The following is a 16780-nucleotide window of genomic DNA, read 5'->3' as shown; positions in this document are numbered from 1 at the left end:
ACACTCACTCCCTCTCACACACACACACACACACACTCACTCACACTCACACACACACACACTCACACACTCCCTCTCACACACACACACACACACACACACACATACACACACATACACACACATACACACACATACACACACACACACACACACACACACACACACACACACACACACACACACACACACATACATACACATACACATACACATACACATACACATACACACACGCACACACACTTCAATACACGACGGGACTTTAGAAGTTGCCATCTGCTTTTTACAGGATATCCGGGCGCTGTGCGTGTCGCATTTTTAACGGTCCTCCTGGAAACAAAGCCGCCGTGACACTCTAGTTCCGGAATGGAATAATGAAGCCGTGGTGTTTACTGTGACTGTGAGTGCTTATGAGGATCAGCTGGATTTCCTAAATAATGTTAAGTTCACGGTACAGACTCGGTAACTTACACGACTTACTAAAATGAACGATCTGTGGTTGTAGGACATTTTCATGCCCTGTACATGACGCTGAACTAAACGGCTTGTGATTGGTTGTTTTAGATATCAGTCAGTCCTCCATGGAGTCCAGGGCCATTACAGACTAAATATAGACTTCTGTGATAATGACCAACCTGGGTCTCTAAACAAAAACCAGGAGGATTTTACCAAAAATAAGATCTGTGATCAACAGTTGTTTATGTTTTGACGTTTTGTTCAAGTTAATCTTGATCAATTTTATGAATTTTGAAGCATAAATACCATTGTCAGAAATAAGGTAAAATCAGGGTATAAAGGAACATCACCACTAATCTCACAACAACTCTTTCAATCCTGATTTAATAAACATGTTTCCTGTAAAGAATTCACTGAGATAAATCTAAATAAATAGATGGAAAGGTTTGTAGGACAGTGGCGTGAGTATAAACACGACGGCTGTGTTGGTGTGTTTTCCTGTTCATCGTAATGACATTATATATTTCCCTGACAAACTCACTAGTTACTCTTTTTTTTGAGACACTTAAATGATTATAAAATTGACCAGTGAGGTATTACGATGTATTTTATGTCATAGAAAAAAATATCTTGAGCGTGTGTTAACCACAGACCTTATTTCAGGCATTTAACCAAAAACCTGTTCAAAAAACACATAAATAAATAAAAACTGCTTACCTTAAAGATGAAAAAATATTTCTTGTCAGTTAAATAAACGTTTAAATAAATAAACGAGCTACGCAGGTTCTTCTTTCAACAACGCCAGCAACAACGCCATATTGAAACAGAACACAGATTTTACTTTCACTTCCTCATGGAGAGAGGGAGGGACAACTATACTGTTGTAGTCTAGTAATGGATTTGAAAGAAAGAAATATACACACGCGCGCGCGCACACACACACACACACACACACACACACACACACGGGACGTTTCTAGGATTTGAAAACATCAGGAGTTAATTAGGGAGAGGGGGTAAGCAAGAATAACATGCTGGAAGAGTATTTTTATGTAATATTGTTTAATAATAAACACAAATGAACACAAACAGTATGCAACTTTAGAAAATTTCATTCAGTCTTTTTTCTGACTCCTCCCATCATTTCAGAGTCTTGCTACTAAAAAATGAGTTCGTTAATTCATTACATTTTCTCTCTCACAGATATACCATGCAATATTATCTCTTTTACAGCTCTTGTGTGAAGCAGTGCTGTGTAGATCCTTTATTATTATTTTTTTTTTACAATAAGTTTTTTATACTTGCACCTCTTATTTCATTCCTTATTTATGCTGGCACTACTGTATGTATTATTCTTTATTTTATTTTTTGTTTTTTACAGCCTCTCTTCTCTTATTGCTCTCTCATCTCTCATCTGTCTTTCTGCTTGTATCTTGTCTAGAACAGCCGAATGATGGAGTCTGTTCTGGTCCATTGTTCACCTAAGTCATGTCTGTATTTTAACTTAAATACTGCATTAGATGAATAATAGAAAGTCATGATGTTCAGACTGTAATGTCTTGGTGCTTTAACAGTTTATATTTTATTTAGAAGGCGGCATGGTGGCTTAGTGGTGCGCACATTCTCCCTCACACCTCCAGCGTTCTGGGTTCGAGTCCCACTCACTGTGTGTGTGGAGTTTGCATGTTCTCTCTGTGCTTGGTGGGTTTCCTCCAGGTGTTCCGGTTTCCTCCCACTGTCCAAATACATGCTACTAGGCTGATTGGAGTCTCTAAATTGCCCGTAGTGAGTGAATGAGTGTGTGTGCCCTGCAATGGGTTGGCACTCTGTCTAGGGTGTATCCTACTTTTTCTGCCCGATGACGCCCAAGATAGACACAGGCTCCCTGTGAACCGAGGATAGTTTGGATAAGCAGTACAGACAATGAAAAATTTTATTTAGATCTATTTTTAGGCTTATTTAATTTAAGGCTTTTGTACATCTTGGGCATGGAATGATATTGAAAAGGGTCCTATATGTCAGGGGTTTTCTGAATCAAATACAGTTGGCATCCTTTTTGACACAACATTTGTTAGCCTAGTTTTATCAGCTGTGTTAATATTAAAAATTAAATGTTAGGCTATTATCTGAATAATAAGATTTGTTGTGTTTTTCGATGTTTTTTTTTATTATTATTATTTATTTTATTGCTGTTGTGCTCAAGGGCTGTGTGTAGGTGTGTTCGATTTAAAGCGATGAGGCGCAGACCAATAGGTGTAGATTGGTGTGGGACTTCTAGGAGTTCCCCGAATATCAAAGTCCACAAAAGGGGGTAGAGCGTTTTCGTATTTAGCTCCAAAACTTTGGAATAGTCTTCCTGACAGTGTTCGGGGCTCAGACACAGTCCCCCAGTTTAAATGTAGACTAAAGACTTATCTCTTTATCCTGGCATACATTTAACACTTCCCATAACCTTGTGCTCCAGTACATCTGATTAAATACACATTATCATCTAGTACTGCTAATATTATGAACAGCAGCTACGCTAATGCTGTTCCATTGTTTCCCTTCTTCTACCCATCCCGAGGCATACAGAGACTGTGCCGGCTCCAGTGGCATCCGGAGATGGACCGGCTCCAGCCGGGTTCTGCTTGTGAGGATTGGGATATTCAAGCAGCGCTGTGGACAACAACCTCCTTATTGATTTACATAACACTATACACATGCTGTATCTGCATCACACAGTTGTCACCCAAATGAGGATGGGTTCCCTTTTGAGTCTGGTTCCTCTCAAGGTTTCTTCCTCTTACCATCTAAGGGAGTTTTTCCTTGCCACAGTCGCCTCAGTCACCTCAGGCTTGCTCACTTGGATTAACATCTAGGACTGTCTGTCTGTCTGTCTGTTTATATGTTTGTTGTTTTCTTATGTCGTTTCTCATGTAAAGCTGCTTTGAGACAATGCTCTTAGTTAAAAGTGCTATACAAATAAAATTGAATTGAATTGAATTGAATTGAATTGAATTGAACAGATCTAGAGTATATTCGAGCACACACCCGTGCATGTGGGTGTGTGTGTGGAGTCAGATATCAGTCAAAACGGCAACCCTGCTCAACTAAAACAATCAACATTTAATTAATTCCGCTACACTCCAGTGGCAAAATTGGGATAAAACATTTGGGGCAAGATTAAAATAATTGATAAAATAAGTATTGAACACGTCACCATTTTTCTCAGTAAATATATTTCTAAAGGTGCTACTGAGATGATGTTTCACCAGATATTAGTAACAACCCATGCAATCCAAACATGCAAAGAAATCAAAGCATTTATATTCCATAAATGAAGTTATATGTAATCATGTGAAATGTATTCAGGGAAAAGGAATTGAACACGCTTACAGAAATTTGTAATATAATGAACGCCTTTGTTGATAATGAACGCTTCAAGATGCCTTCTGTATGGAGAAACTAGTTGCATGCATTGCTCAGGTGTGATTTTGACCCATTCTTTCACACAAACACTCTTCAAATCTTGAAGGTTCTGTGGGCCTTTTCTATGTATTCTGACCTTTAGTTCTTTCCATAGATTTTGAATTGGATTCAAGTCAGGTGATTGGCTGAGACATTCTAGCAGCTTTTTTTCCTTCTCTGAAACCAGTTGAGAGCTGTGTGTATGGGATCATTGTTTTGCAGAAATGTCCACCTTTGTTTCATCTTCATAATCCTGGTAAATGGCAGCAGATTTTTATCAAGAATGTCTCTGTACATTTTTCCATTCATCTTTCCTATAATTATATGAAGTTTGCCACTACTATATGTTGAAAAATATCACCACACCTGATGTTCCCACCTTCACTGTTGGAGTTTTTGGGGGGTGATGTGCAGTGCCATTTGTCCTCCAAACATGGTGTGTAAGATGGCATCCAAAGTGTTCAATTTTGGTCTCAGCTGACCAGACTATATTCTACTCATACTTAACAGGCTTGTTCAAATATGCAGCAAACTTTAAACAAGCTTTAACATACTTTTTCTTTAGCAATGAGGTTTTGCTCTTGGTGAGAGTGCATACAGGCCATGACGGTCTGGAATGCATTACTTATTGTTTTCTTTGAAACAATTGTACCTGCTAATTATGAAGCTCTCCACAAGTGGTCCTTGGCTCTTTGATAACTCTTCTGATAATTCTTTTCACTTCTCTTTCAGAAGTCTTGTGAGGAGCACCTGGTCATGGCTGGTTTATGCTGAAATGATGCTCTTTCCACTTCTGGTTTATGGCCCCAACAGTGTTCACTGAAACATTCAGAAGTTTTGAGATCCTTCTGTAATCAGTGCAATCAGTATGTTTTGCAACAATAAGGTGGCGAAGATCTTAAGAGAGCTGGTTGCATTTACCCATCAAGAAATGTGACACCTTGGTAATGAGACAACTTTTTAACTTAAAATTTTACCTGCTATATATACACTATATTGCCAAAAGTATTCGCTCACCCATCCAAATAATCAGAATCAGGTGTTCCAATCACTTCCATGGCCACAGGTGTATAAAATCAAGCACCTAGGCATGCAGACTGTTTTTACAAACATTTGTGAAGGAATGGGTCGCTCTCAGGAGCTCAGTGAATTCCAGCGTGGAACTGTGATAGGATGCCACCTGTGCAACAAATCCAGTCGTGAAATTTCCTCGCTCCTAAATATTCCACAGTCAACTGTCAGCTGTATTATAAGAACGTGGAAGTGTTTGGGAACGACAGCAACTCAGCCACGAAGTGGTAGGCCACGTAAACTGACGGAGCGGGGTCAGCGGATGCTGAGGCGCATAGTGCGAAGAGGTCGCCAACTTTCTGCAGAGTCAATCGCTACAGACCTCCAAACTTCATGTGGCCTTCATATTAGCTCAAGAACAGTGCGCAGAGAGCTTCATGGAATGGGTTTCCATGGCCGAGCAGCTGCATCCAAGCCATACATCACCAAGTGCAATGCAAAGCGTCGGATGCAGTGGTGTAAAGCACGCCGCCACTGGACTCTAGAGCAGTGGAGACGCGTTCTCTGGAGTGACGAATCGCGCTTCTCCATCTGGCAATCTGATGGACGAGTCTGGGTTTGGCGGTTGCCAGGAGAACGGTACTTGTCTGACTGCATTGTGCCAAGTGTAAAGTTTGGTGGAGGGGGGATTATGGTGTGGGGTTGTTTTTCAGGAGCTGGGCTTGGCCCCTTAGTTCCAGTGAAAGGAACTCTGAATGCTTCAGCATACCAAGACATTTTGGACAATTCCATGCTCCCAACTTTGTGGGAACAGTTTGGAGCTGGCCCCTTCCTCTTCCAACATGACTGTGCACCAGTGACCAAAGCAAGGTCCATAAAGACATGGATGACAGAGTCTGGTGTGGATGAACTTGACTGGCCTGCACAGAGTCCTGACCTCAACCCGATAGAACACCTTTGGGATGAATTAGAGCGGAGACTGAGAGCCAGACCTTCTCGTCCAACATCAGTGTGTGACCTCACAAATGCGCTTCTGGAAGAATGGTCAAAAATTCCCATAAACACACTCCTAAACCTTGTGGACAGCCTTCCCAGAAGAGTTGAAGCTGTTATAGCTGCAAAGGGTGGACCGACGTCATATTGAACCCTATGGATTAGGAATGGGATGTCACTTAAGTTCATATGCGAGTCAAGGCAGGTGAGTGAATACTTTTGGCAATATAGTGTATATATATATTCAAAGTCAAATTTTATTTGTCACATACATATACATACACAGTATGGCATGCAGTGAAATGTTTTGTACGACTGTCTGGCATGTAAACATTTATAAAAAGTATGTGAAAAAAATATATATATACATACACACAGATCAACCATAACTTTATGACCACCTGACTAATATTGTGTTGTTTCCCCTTTTGCTGCTAAAACAGCCCTGACCCGTTGAGGAATGGACTCCACTAGATCCCTGAAGGTGTGCTGTGGGATCTGGCACCAAGATGTTAGCAGCAGATCTTTTAACTCCTGTACGTTGTGAGGTGGAGCCTCCATGTATCGGACTTGTTTGTCCAGAACATCCCACAGATGCTGGATTGGATTGAGGTCTGGGGAATTTGGAGGCGGAGTCAACACCTCAAACTGGTTGTTGTGGTCATCAAACTATTCCTGAACCATTTCTGCTTTGTGGCACGGTGCATTATCCTGCTGAAAGAGACCACAGCCATCAGGGAATACCGTTTCCATGAAAGGGTGTAGAGGGTCTGTAACGATGCTTAGGTAGGTGGTACGTGTCAAAGTAACATCCACATGCAGGGCAGGACCCAAGGTTTCCCAGCAGAACATTATATATATATATATATATACAGCTCTGGAAAAAATAAGAGCCCACTGCAAAATAATGAGTTTCTTCTGTTTTTTTCTTCCAGGTTCATGTATTGGTGAGATGAAGAGTTTTGTTGAATTTTTTGTGAACTGCTGATAATATTTCTCCTAAATTCCAAATATAACTATTGTTATTTAGAGTGTATATTTAAAGGAAATGACAACACATCAAAATAACCCAAGATCATGCAGTATTAGCAGAGCTTTAATAACTCAAATAAAACAAAATGCAAATAATTTGTAAACAGATTGTGTTAATGCTTTGGCTAAATAACATTAAGAAATCAGTATTTGGTGGAATAACCCCGATCTGCATGTGTTTTGGCTCCATGATCTCCACCAGTTTCTCACACTGCTGTTGGGGAACTATATACCACTCTTTTTGCAAAAAAGCAAAAAAGCTCAGCTTTACTTGATGGTTTGTGATCATCCATCTTCCTCTTGATGACATTCCAGAGGTTTTCAATAGGGTTTAAATCTGGAGATTGGGCAGTGCTCTCTTATTTTTCTACAGAGCTGTATATATACACACATTTGACAATTCTAAGTTCTACATTGTATCTATAACTTCTAGTGTGTTGTGTTTAAAAACACATTGAAAATATGACAAGTTCAGTTGATTTTCACAAAATGGCATGCTAAAGGAATATTTGTAACCCTTCTGGACTTACAGTGCCCTTAACCAGTCAGCCTGAACAGATGTCTATTCCAGTCCTACCTACACCACACCACAATCCCTTATATAGATGCCTAACTACCACCAAATTCTATTCAGAATTAAATGTATGGAACGATAACAAAGAGACATTACCTTATTTCAGAAATCAATGTTAATTTGTAACATTGAATCCAGATATATTAGCCTGTAATTTATTCTTTTCATTATCCTAATGATATATTCATAGATGTTTATTTTGTATAAATATAACAGTGGGAAAGTGAATTTGATGTGTTCATGCAATCCTCTCCGAAAGTATTAAAAAAGCAAATTCAATTATTTTGTATTTGCTACTTTATTTATTTAAAAATAATATTTATTTATTTTTCGGGAGACGCTTTTTGGTTTTCTGTCTACAAACAGCAAGCTTAGTAAACCCACTTCAGACCTTTTTATTTTTCCAGCTTATATTCAAGGTAAGTAAATGTTAAGTATGGTAAACATTCAGCTTGTACAGTGTGTGAGCTGCAGGATGTTTAGTAATTCTTCATCAGTCATTAGCATTAATTTTACTTGTGATAAGTGTATTAAAGTTAGTTCTCTGATGGAGAAGATTTTAGCATTAGAGGTGCACACCCAGACGCTAGATAGAGTTAGCGATAGTGAGAGAAGTCTACTGTCTGTAGGAGATGCCTTAGGTCAAAGTCAAAGAAGCTTAATTGTCACTTCAACCATATATAGCAGATGCAGTACACAGTGAAGTGAAACAACGTTCCTCCTAGACCAGAGGTGCTACACTGAACACAGACAAAGTACAGAGACACAGACAAACATAGAGCTATAACATAGAGATAAAAACTAAACTATACTTAAGGTGCAATAAATAAACTAGACATACAACAGAAGCGCACAGGATGACAAGACAGGACAGTGCAGACACACAACATATAGACCGACTTTTCTGCAGATAGCAGTGTATACAGTGAGAGCAAATAAGAAATTGACATTTTGTGCAAAGAACAGTGCATACAGTGAATGCAAATATTAAAGTGACACATGTAAACAGGATTAATATAAAAAATGTAAAGTGAAATGTAAAGTGACGTGCATGCAAACAGGACAATTTAGTGTGTGTGTGTGTGTGTGTGTGTGTGTGTGTGTGTCCAGCACAGTTCAGTTCTTCTTGGAACACAGTTCTCAGCTTTTGTGCATGTGTGTTATGTATGTGTGTGTGAGTACATGTCCAGCACAATTCAGTTGTCCTTGAGATCAGATCTTGGATGTGTGTGTGTGTGTGTGATCAGTTCAGCTCAGTTCTCTGTTGAGATACCTGATTGCCTGAGGGAAGAAACTGTTTAACAGTCTGGTTGTGTGGGTCCGAATGCTTCGGTACCTCTTTCCGGATGGCAGAAGGGTGAAGAGTGTGTGAGGGGTGTGTGGGGTGTGTAAGAGTGTGTGGGGGGTGTGTGTGGGGGGTGTAAGAGTGTGTGTGAGGGGTGTGTGGGGTGTGTAAGAGTGTGTGTGAGGGGTGTGTGTGTGTGAGGGGTGTGTGGGGTGTGTAAGAGTGTGTGTGAGGGGTGTGTGGGGTGTGTAAGAGTGTGTGTGAGGGGTGTGTGGGGTGTGTAAGAGTGTGTGTGAGGGGTGTGTGGGGTGTGTAAGAGTGTGTGTGAGGGGTGTGTAAGAGTGTGTGTGTGGGGTGTGTAAGAGTGTGTGTGAGGGGTGTGTGGGGTGTGTAAGAGTGTGTGTGAGGGGTGTGTAAGAGTGTGTGTGAGGGGTGTGTGGGGTGTGTAAGAGTGTGTGTGGGGTGTGTAAGAGTGTGTGTGGGGTGTGTTAGAGTGTGTGTGAGGGGTGTGTGGGGTGTGTAAGAGTGTGTGTGGGATGTGTAAGAGTGTGTGTGAGGGGTGTGTGGGGTGTGTAAGAGTGTGTGTGAGGGGTGTGTGGGGTGTGTAAGAGTGTGTGTGAGGGGTGTGTGGGATCATCCACAATGCTGTTGGCTTTGCGGATGCAGCATGTGGAGTAAATGTCTGTGATAGAGGGGAGAGAGACTCCGATGATGATCTTCTCAGCTGTCCTCACTATCCCCTGAAGGGTCTTGTGATCTGAGACGGTCCAGTTCCCAAACCAGGCAGTGATGCAGCTGCTCAGGACGCTCTCCATGGTCCCTCTGTAGAACACAGTCAGGATGGGAAGTGGAAGATGAGCCTTCCTCAGCCTTCGCAGGAAGTAGAGGCGCTGCTGGGCCTTTCCTGGTGATGGAGCTGGTGTTGAGTGACCAGGTGAGGTCCTCCGCCAGATGAACACCAAGGAATTTGATGCTCTTGACAATCTCCACGATGGACCCATCGATGTTCAGTGGAGAATGGTCACTCTGTGTTCTCCTGAAGTCAACAACCATCTCTTTAGTCTTGTCGACGTTCAGAGACAGGTTATTGACTTTACACCAGACTGTTAGATGTTGCACCTCCTCTCTGTATGCTGACTCGTAGTTCTTGCTGATGAGACCCGCCACAGTCGTGTCATCGGCGAACTTGATGATATGATTAGAGTTGTGCATTGCTGCACAGTCGTGAGTCAGCAGAGTAAACAGCAGTGGACTGAGCACACAGCCCTGAGGAGCTCCAGTGTTCAGTGTGGTGGTGCTGGAGATACTGTTCCCGATCCGGACTGACTGAGGTCTCCCAGTCAGGAAATCCGGGATCCAATTGCAGAGGGAGGTGTTGATGCCCAGCAGACTCAGCTTCTCGATCAGGTGCTGAGGAATGAGGTGGAGTTAGTAACCCCCAACTCTGGCATTAGTGCCCTCACAGTGGGGTAAAAGGGTGACATCTCTGCGGCATAGTTGTAAAGCTAAGGTTAATGCTAAGATTCGTCCACAGGAGCACCACTCCTCTCCGCTTTACATGTCTAACAGGTTTGTTCTCCTCAGTGAAGCACCTGCTGAGAAACCTGAAAGACCTCTGGTTATAGGAGACTCTATCTTAAGTCATGTAAAATTAGCTAGGACTTTAGGGGCTCCAGCAGCACTGGTTAGGTGTATATTGGGAGCCAGGGCACTGGACATACACAGAAGCAGGAACTCTGAGAGTCCTAGAAAAGCACAGTTTTTCGAAGGTAGTTTTCCATGTAGGAGCTAATGATGTACACCTTTGTCAATTAGAGGTTACTAAGAATAATATTGTAGAGGTGTGTAAATTAGCGAAGGAGATGCTTTAGTGTGCTTTGGCCCCAATTGCATGGCAATGTAGCTTACAGCAGGTTATAGTTGCTGAACTGCTGGATGTCCAGGTGGTGCTATGATAACAATGTGGGCTTAATATTAATTGCATTAGCTCTTTTGAGGGCAAGGCTGCCCTGTTAGGACGGGACAGTGTCTATCCCACTCAAGAAGGTGTTGCTCTCATTTCTTACGGCATAGCATATAGTCTTAGAGCAAGCCTAGTTAATTAGTGACAAGCCAGAGCCAGGGCCAGAGAGCAGACAAGCAGGTTAATCCCACTGTCTGCTAGCTGCAAAGAGTCGTCACCCAGGATTCACAGTATTGAGACTGTGTCTGTTCCCTGAACTAAACAAAAATGTTTTAACAATCAGAAAATTTGTTTTAGTTACCTGATTAGCATAAATTTGATCATAGTGTATGCACAGCCAGCACTTTTGATCTGAAACTAGGACTGTTAAATATAAGATCTCTTACATCTCAAGCATTTATTGTTAATGAAATGATTACTGATCAGAAGTTTAGTGTTCTATGTTAAACAGAAATGTGCATTAAACCAAACAAGAACGTAGCTTTAACTGAAGCTTGTCCACCCGGTTATAGTTTTATACATCAGACACGCCTAGAAGGCATGGGATTATTCATGATGATAAGCTAGGCACCACACAAAAACTCAGACATCAATTCAACACATTTGAAGTTTTTTGTACTAACCTAACTTATGTAGCTACAAATAAGTTCACCAAGCTGTTATTTGTTATTTACAGACCTCCAGGGCCACATTCTAAATTTCTCTTTGCAGATTTCATTTCAAATCTAGTTTTTTTTTGTTTGTTTTTTTTTTTTGTTTTGTTTTAGACAGAGCATTCATTCTTGGAGACTTCAACATTCATTTTGAAAAGTCAGACGATCCTCTGAGAACAGCAGTTGTGTCCATCTTAGATTCAGTAGGTGTTAATCAGAACATAATAGGACCCACCCATAATGGAGGTTACACTCTGGATCTTATTCTAACATTTGGATTAAACATAGAAAATATAGTCACACTTCCCCAGACTGAAGCATCTCAGACTATTATCTCTTTTCAGTTAAGATGCGTCTTAGACAAGAGATACCCGGAATTATGATCCACGATTGGATCGCCGTTTTGGCCCCACAGAACTTGATCAGATGACTGATTACTTGGAGTCAGTGTTTCACAACACCATAGATACTGTAGCTAGGAAAATAATTAAAGAGAAGAAACTAGCACCCTGGTACAATGCCCACACACAAGCTTTAAAACAATCAGCTAGGAAATTAGAAAGCAAATGGCATCAAACTAAATTATCTCTATTTCAGTTAGCGTGGAAGGAAAGCCTTCTGAGATACAAAAATTCTCTTAGTGCTGCTAGATCAGCGTATCTCTCTGCCCTAATCAAAGATAACAAAAACAATCCTAAATTTTTATTCTGAACAGTGGCAAAATTAACTAGGAGTAAAACCACTGCAGAAATGCACACACCATCTATATCAGGGGTGTCCAATCTTATCCAGGAAGGGCTGGTGTGGGTGCAGGTTTTCATTCCAACTAAGCAGAAGCTACACCTGATTGCAACTGGCTAATCAACTGATCTTGGCTTTCAGTAGACTCAGGTGTAGCTTCTGCTCAGTTGGAATGAAAACCTGCACCCACACCGGCCCTTTGCGGGTAAGATTGGACACCCCTGATCTATATGCAGCAGCAATGACTTCATGAATTATTTTAATAGAAAATTTAAAAATATCAGGCAGAAAATTCAGACTATTAATTTAAAACCAAAACATTTGATAGATAATCCTACAGATGATATTACTATTTCTGCTCAGCACTTGAATTGTTTTATTCCCATTTGAGAGACTTATTTACTTTCACTAATTTCTTCTTTGAAACTATCATCCTGCATATTTAGATCCCTTACCTACATGTTAATTTAAACAAATACTACCAGACTAGCTACCAAACCCCAAACCTAATAATAGTAAATTCTTCCATTGGCACTGAGAATTTAAATCTAATCTAAATCTAAATATTTTAAACTAGCAATTATAAAACCCCTGATTAAAAAACCCTACCTCAGCCTCTGTCAGCTGTCCAACTATAAGCAAATATCAAAGGTCCACTTTATTTCCAATATCCTAGAAAAGCTTGTAGCACAGCAGTTATGTTCAGACCAATGCAGGAATTACATTAATAAAATTTATGAATTTTATTATAATATAGCGTTCTAACTGGAACCCAAAATATGAACACATCACTCCTATCTTATCCACGCTGCATTTTCTCCCAATCAAATTTCACATTTAAAATACTATTACTGACCCAAAAAGCACTGAATGGTCTTAATCATTTGTTTTTTTATGATCCACCATGCCTGCTTCAATCAAAAGGTGCATGCTGTTTGGTAGTATTTCAAGTAGTAAAGGCTACAGCAGGGGACATGAATACCCATGAACCCTCCAGATCTGCTCTTTTAACTAAGAAAAACTATACATAAATATCTTGACTAAACAAATGTGTTTTCAGCCTGGGACTTGTGTCTGAGTCCTGAACACTAAATGGAATGCTGTTTCATAACTTTCTTCTAGAGTACAGTTTTTATGCTCTTGAGTCTTTATCCCTTGAGTTCTCTTCACATTGTGTGTGGATATGCTCTTACTTTCTCTATTAAACATGAGTGTGAGTTTTTTTTTTGTTTTGTTTTGTTGTTTTTTTTATGAATTGATTTCACCAAATAATGAAATGATCTCCAATCAAATTTTTTCTAACCACATTTTCCTTGAAGATGATGATTTACCACTGTCATTCCAGCTTTTAATAATGTGTTGGACAGTTCTTAACCCAAGCTTAGTAGTTTGAGCTCTTTGGTTTTCTTTGCTTGATGCAGACCTAATTTGACCCTTCTGAAACAGATTAATGTCTTTACCATGACCACAGGATATGAGTCCTTATGCAGTTATTTAAGAAATATGTTATGGGGAGGGGCTCGATACTGAGTTGAACTGAGCAGGGCCCATTATTGAAACAGATAAAGAAGTGAGAAACTGGGCAGGAAGCCGGATGAATAATCTGGAGCAATAATCCAGAGCAGACAAGGAGGAATGCAGCTAGCCAAGAGATGATCTCAATAATAATGGAAGTGTGTAATGATGGGGCTTGTGATGACATCAAGAGTGGGACTCAAACTGAGGGGGCCCATGCTCAACCTTCAGAGAAACAAAGCACTGCTACACTATGCAAGCACAAAAGTATTAGTTCAAGGAGTGAACAGATGTGGATCAGCAAACCGCTCTGGTGCCAACACACTCAGTGGTGATATAGAAAACAATCTCCGTGTGATGAGAGTCACCGGCCAAAAATACACGGGGAGGGACCCACTCATCATGGCTAGTTTAATGGTCCAGCAAGAAATGTCACTTGCTAAACCAGTAACAAAATAGATTTATTGTTAACTCTTTGCCTGAACCTTAATAAAAGGTATCAAAATCCTATGCTGGTGGTGAATAAGGAAACCTTGGGGGGAAATTACCTCTCAAGGAAAATGACCTCTCAGAGAAATTAACACTCTGATATGTGGCACTGACTATGCCCGCACACCAACTGAAAAAAATGCTGGGGTTTAAGTAACAGTGTGAACACGTGCCACGTGTCAGTGCTGATTACCTGCATGGGACTGAGACACTATAAAAAAGTGTGCTGATGGCCGCACATTTGCCTGGGAAGGCATCTGCGATGTTACAGTACCCCCAGGTACGTCTAGGAGCACCTCCTGATGTTCTTAAGCCAGCAGCCTGGTTACTCTGATAGTCTCTAATAAGCTCTGGGTCCAGGATGTGTTGTGCAGGGACCCATGAGCATTTCTCTGGTCCATATCCCTCCAAGTTGACTGCAACAGCACTGGACCCCCCTCTGACAGTGCTGGGAGTCCAAAATCTGTTGTGCTGTAAACGGCGGAAATCCATCTACAATATGGGGAGGGGATGGGACTAGTTCAGCAGGAAGCACCAAGGGGCTACCACCGGAGTTTTAAGGCTGGACACATGGAAAGTGGGGTTGATTTTACAGAGCAGGGACGTTCCTGGCAGTACCCCATGGGATTTATTCTCCTCAGGATCTTAAAGGGCCCAATATACCAGGGTGCCAATTTCTTGGACTCCACCCACTAAAGACAGATCCTTAATTGCCAGCCACACCCTCTGGCCAGGGCAGAATGTGCGGGCCATGCGCCTCTTGTGATTTGCCACATGGGTGCTCTGCCAGACTTTGCAACATAAGTTCACCATTTGTTCCTCTGCCAGGACTCCTAGCTAGTCCCCCTGCTTTGCAATAATGGGAGGATGATAGCCAAACTGGCACTCAAAAGGCAACATACCCAAAGTGCCATAGTGTGTTATAGGCATACTCCACTCACATTAAATGTTTAGCCCATGTTGTGGGATTGGAGGAGGCCAGACAACAAGGTACACACCAAATCTTGGTTAACCTGCTCTGTCTGGCCATTTGACTCAGGGTGAAACCCTGATGACAGGCTCACCATAGCACCTACTAGACAGCAAAAGGCCCTCCAGAACTAACTAGAAAATTGAGGGCCTTGACCATGCAGAAGGAGTTCAGCATTATCCCTGATTGAGGAGAGTTTGGATGGTGCAATGAATTTACAGGCCCTGAAGAACCAGTCCACCACCACAAGTATTCACCCCCTTCCCCTGAGACATTGATAGATCAGTAACAAAATCCAGGAAAATATGTGACCATGATGGAGATGATATGGGAAGGGGTTGAAGTAGGCCATGTGGACATGTTCAATGCTCCTTATTTTGGGCACAAGTCCAGCAGGCTGTAGTATACACAAGTGGACAAAATTGGTGGTACCCTTCCATTAAAGAAAGAAAAACCTGAAACTGACAAAAGTAATAATAAATAAAAATTTAATGAAAATTAACTAATGAAAATCAGACATTGCTTTTGAATTGTGTTCAACAGAAGCAAGTCAAGTGTCAAGAAGCATTTATTTTCATTTCAACCACTTATAGCTGATGCAGTACATAGTGAAATGAGACAACATTTCTCCAAAGCCTTGGTGCTACATAAACATACAACATATAGTTTAAACACAAAACAACAACACATAGCTAGGACAGAAGTTGTCCAAGCCACATAAAGTGCAAAGTGTGCAACTAGGTGCAAACAGAGCAAAGACAGGAAACATTAAGTATAAAAAAATAGTTGCAAACAATGATGATCGGGCCCAAGCAATGGTGCCATTGCCACCCAGGCACACCAGACAAAGTGGGCACAGTGGGTACATGCATTTAAAGGGGAAATACCAAAAGGACAAGAGTGACAATTTGGGTGTAATGAAAGTGATCACAGCAATGTACACTGATGGCAAAAAGACAAGTGCTTCTCCCTCTGAACTATATAAGGACAAAAGAGACAGTTTGGGTGTAATTAAACAGATCATAGCAGTGTCCAGTGATGTCAAAAGGGACAATGACTCTCCCTCTAAACTATATTTCTATATCAGTTTATATATATACAGTATCTCACAGAAGTGAGTACACCCCTCACATTTTTGTAAATATTTTATTATATTTTTTCATGTGACAACACTGAATAAATGACCCTCTGGTACAATGTACAGTAGTGAGTGTCCAGCCTGTATAACAGTTTAAACTTGCTGTCTCCTCAAAATAACTCAACACACAGCCATTAATGTCTAAACCATTGGCAACAAAAGTGACTACACCCCTAAGTGGAAATGTCCAAATTGGGCCCAATTAGCCATTCACCCTCCTGTCATGTGACTCGTTAGTGCTACAAGGTCACAGGTATGAATGGGGAGCAGGTGTGTTAAATTTGGTGTTATCACTCTCACACTCTCTCATACTGGTCACTGGAAGTTCAACATGGTACCTCATGGCAAAGAACTCTCTGAGGATCTGGAAAAAAGAATTGTTGCTCTACATAAAGATGGCCTAGGCTATAAGAAGATTGCCAAGACCCTGAAACTGAGCTGCAGCACAGTGGGCAAGACCGTACAGCGGTTTTACAGGACAGGTTCCACTCAGAACAGACCCCGCCA

General features: G+C 41.1%; 1 protein-coding gene across 7 annotated transcripts in view; it reads right to left on the bottom strand.

Annotated features, from left to right (window-relative positions):
- The window catches only part of LOC131364507 (uncharacterized), a 77595-nt gene that overhangs the window by 17268 nt on the left and 43547 nt on the right, over positions 1 to 16780 (bottom strand). For 6 of the 7 annotated variants that reach the window (XR_009206484.1, XR_009206485.1, XR_009206486.1 and 3 more), the window contains exon 1: positions 1177 to 1335. The exons of the other annotated variant lie outside the window; for it this stretch is intronic. The gene's annotated coding sequence lies outside the window, so the exon portion shown is untranslated. Of the gene's footprint in view, positions 1 to 1176; positions 1336 to 16780 lie in introns of those variants that run through there. 7 annotated transcript variants of the gene reach the window in all.

This window comes from Hemibagrus wyckioides, linkage group LG14, assembly GCF_019097595.1.
Source record: "Hemibagrus wyckioides isolate EC202008001 linkage group LG14, SWU_Hwy_1.0, whole genome shotgun sequence".
NCBI lineage: Eukaryota > Metazoa > Chordata > Actinopteri > Siluriformes > Bagridae > Hemibagrus > Hemibagrus wyckioides.
The sequence above is the reverse complement of the archived record's forward strand: the minus strand, read 5'-3'. Positions and strand labels throughout refer to the sequence as shown.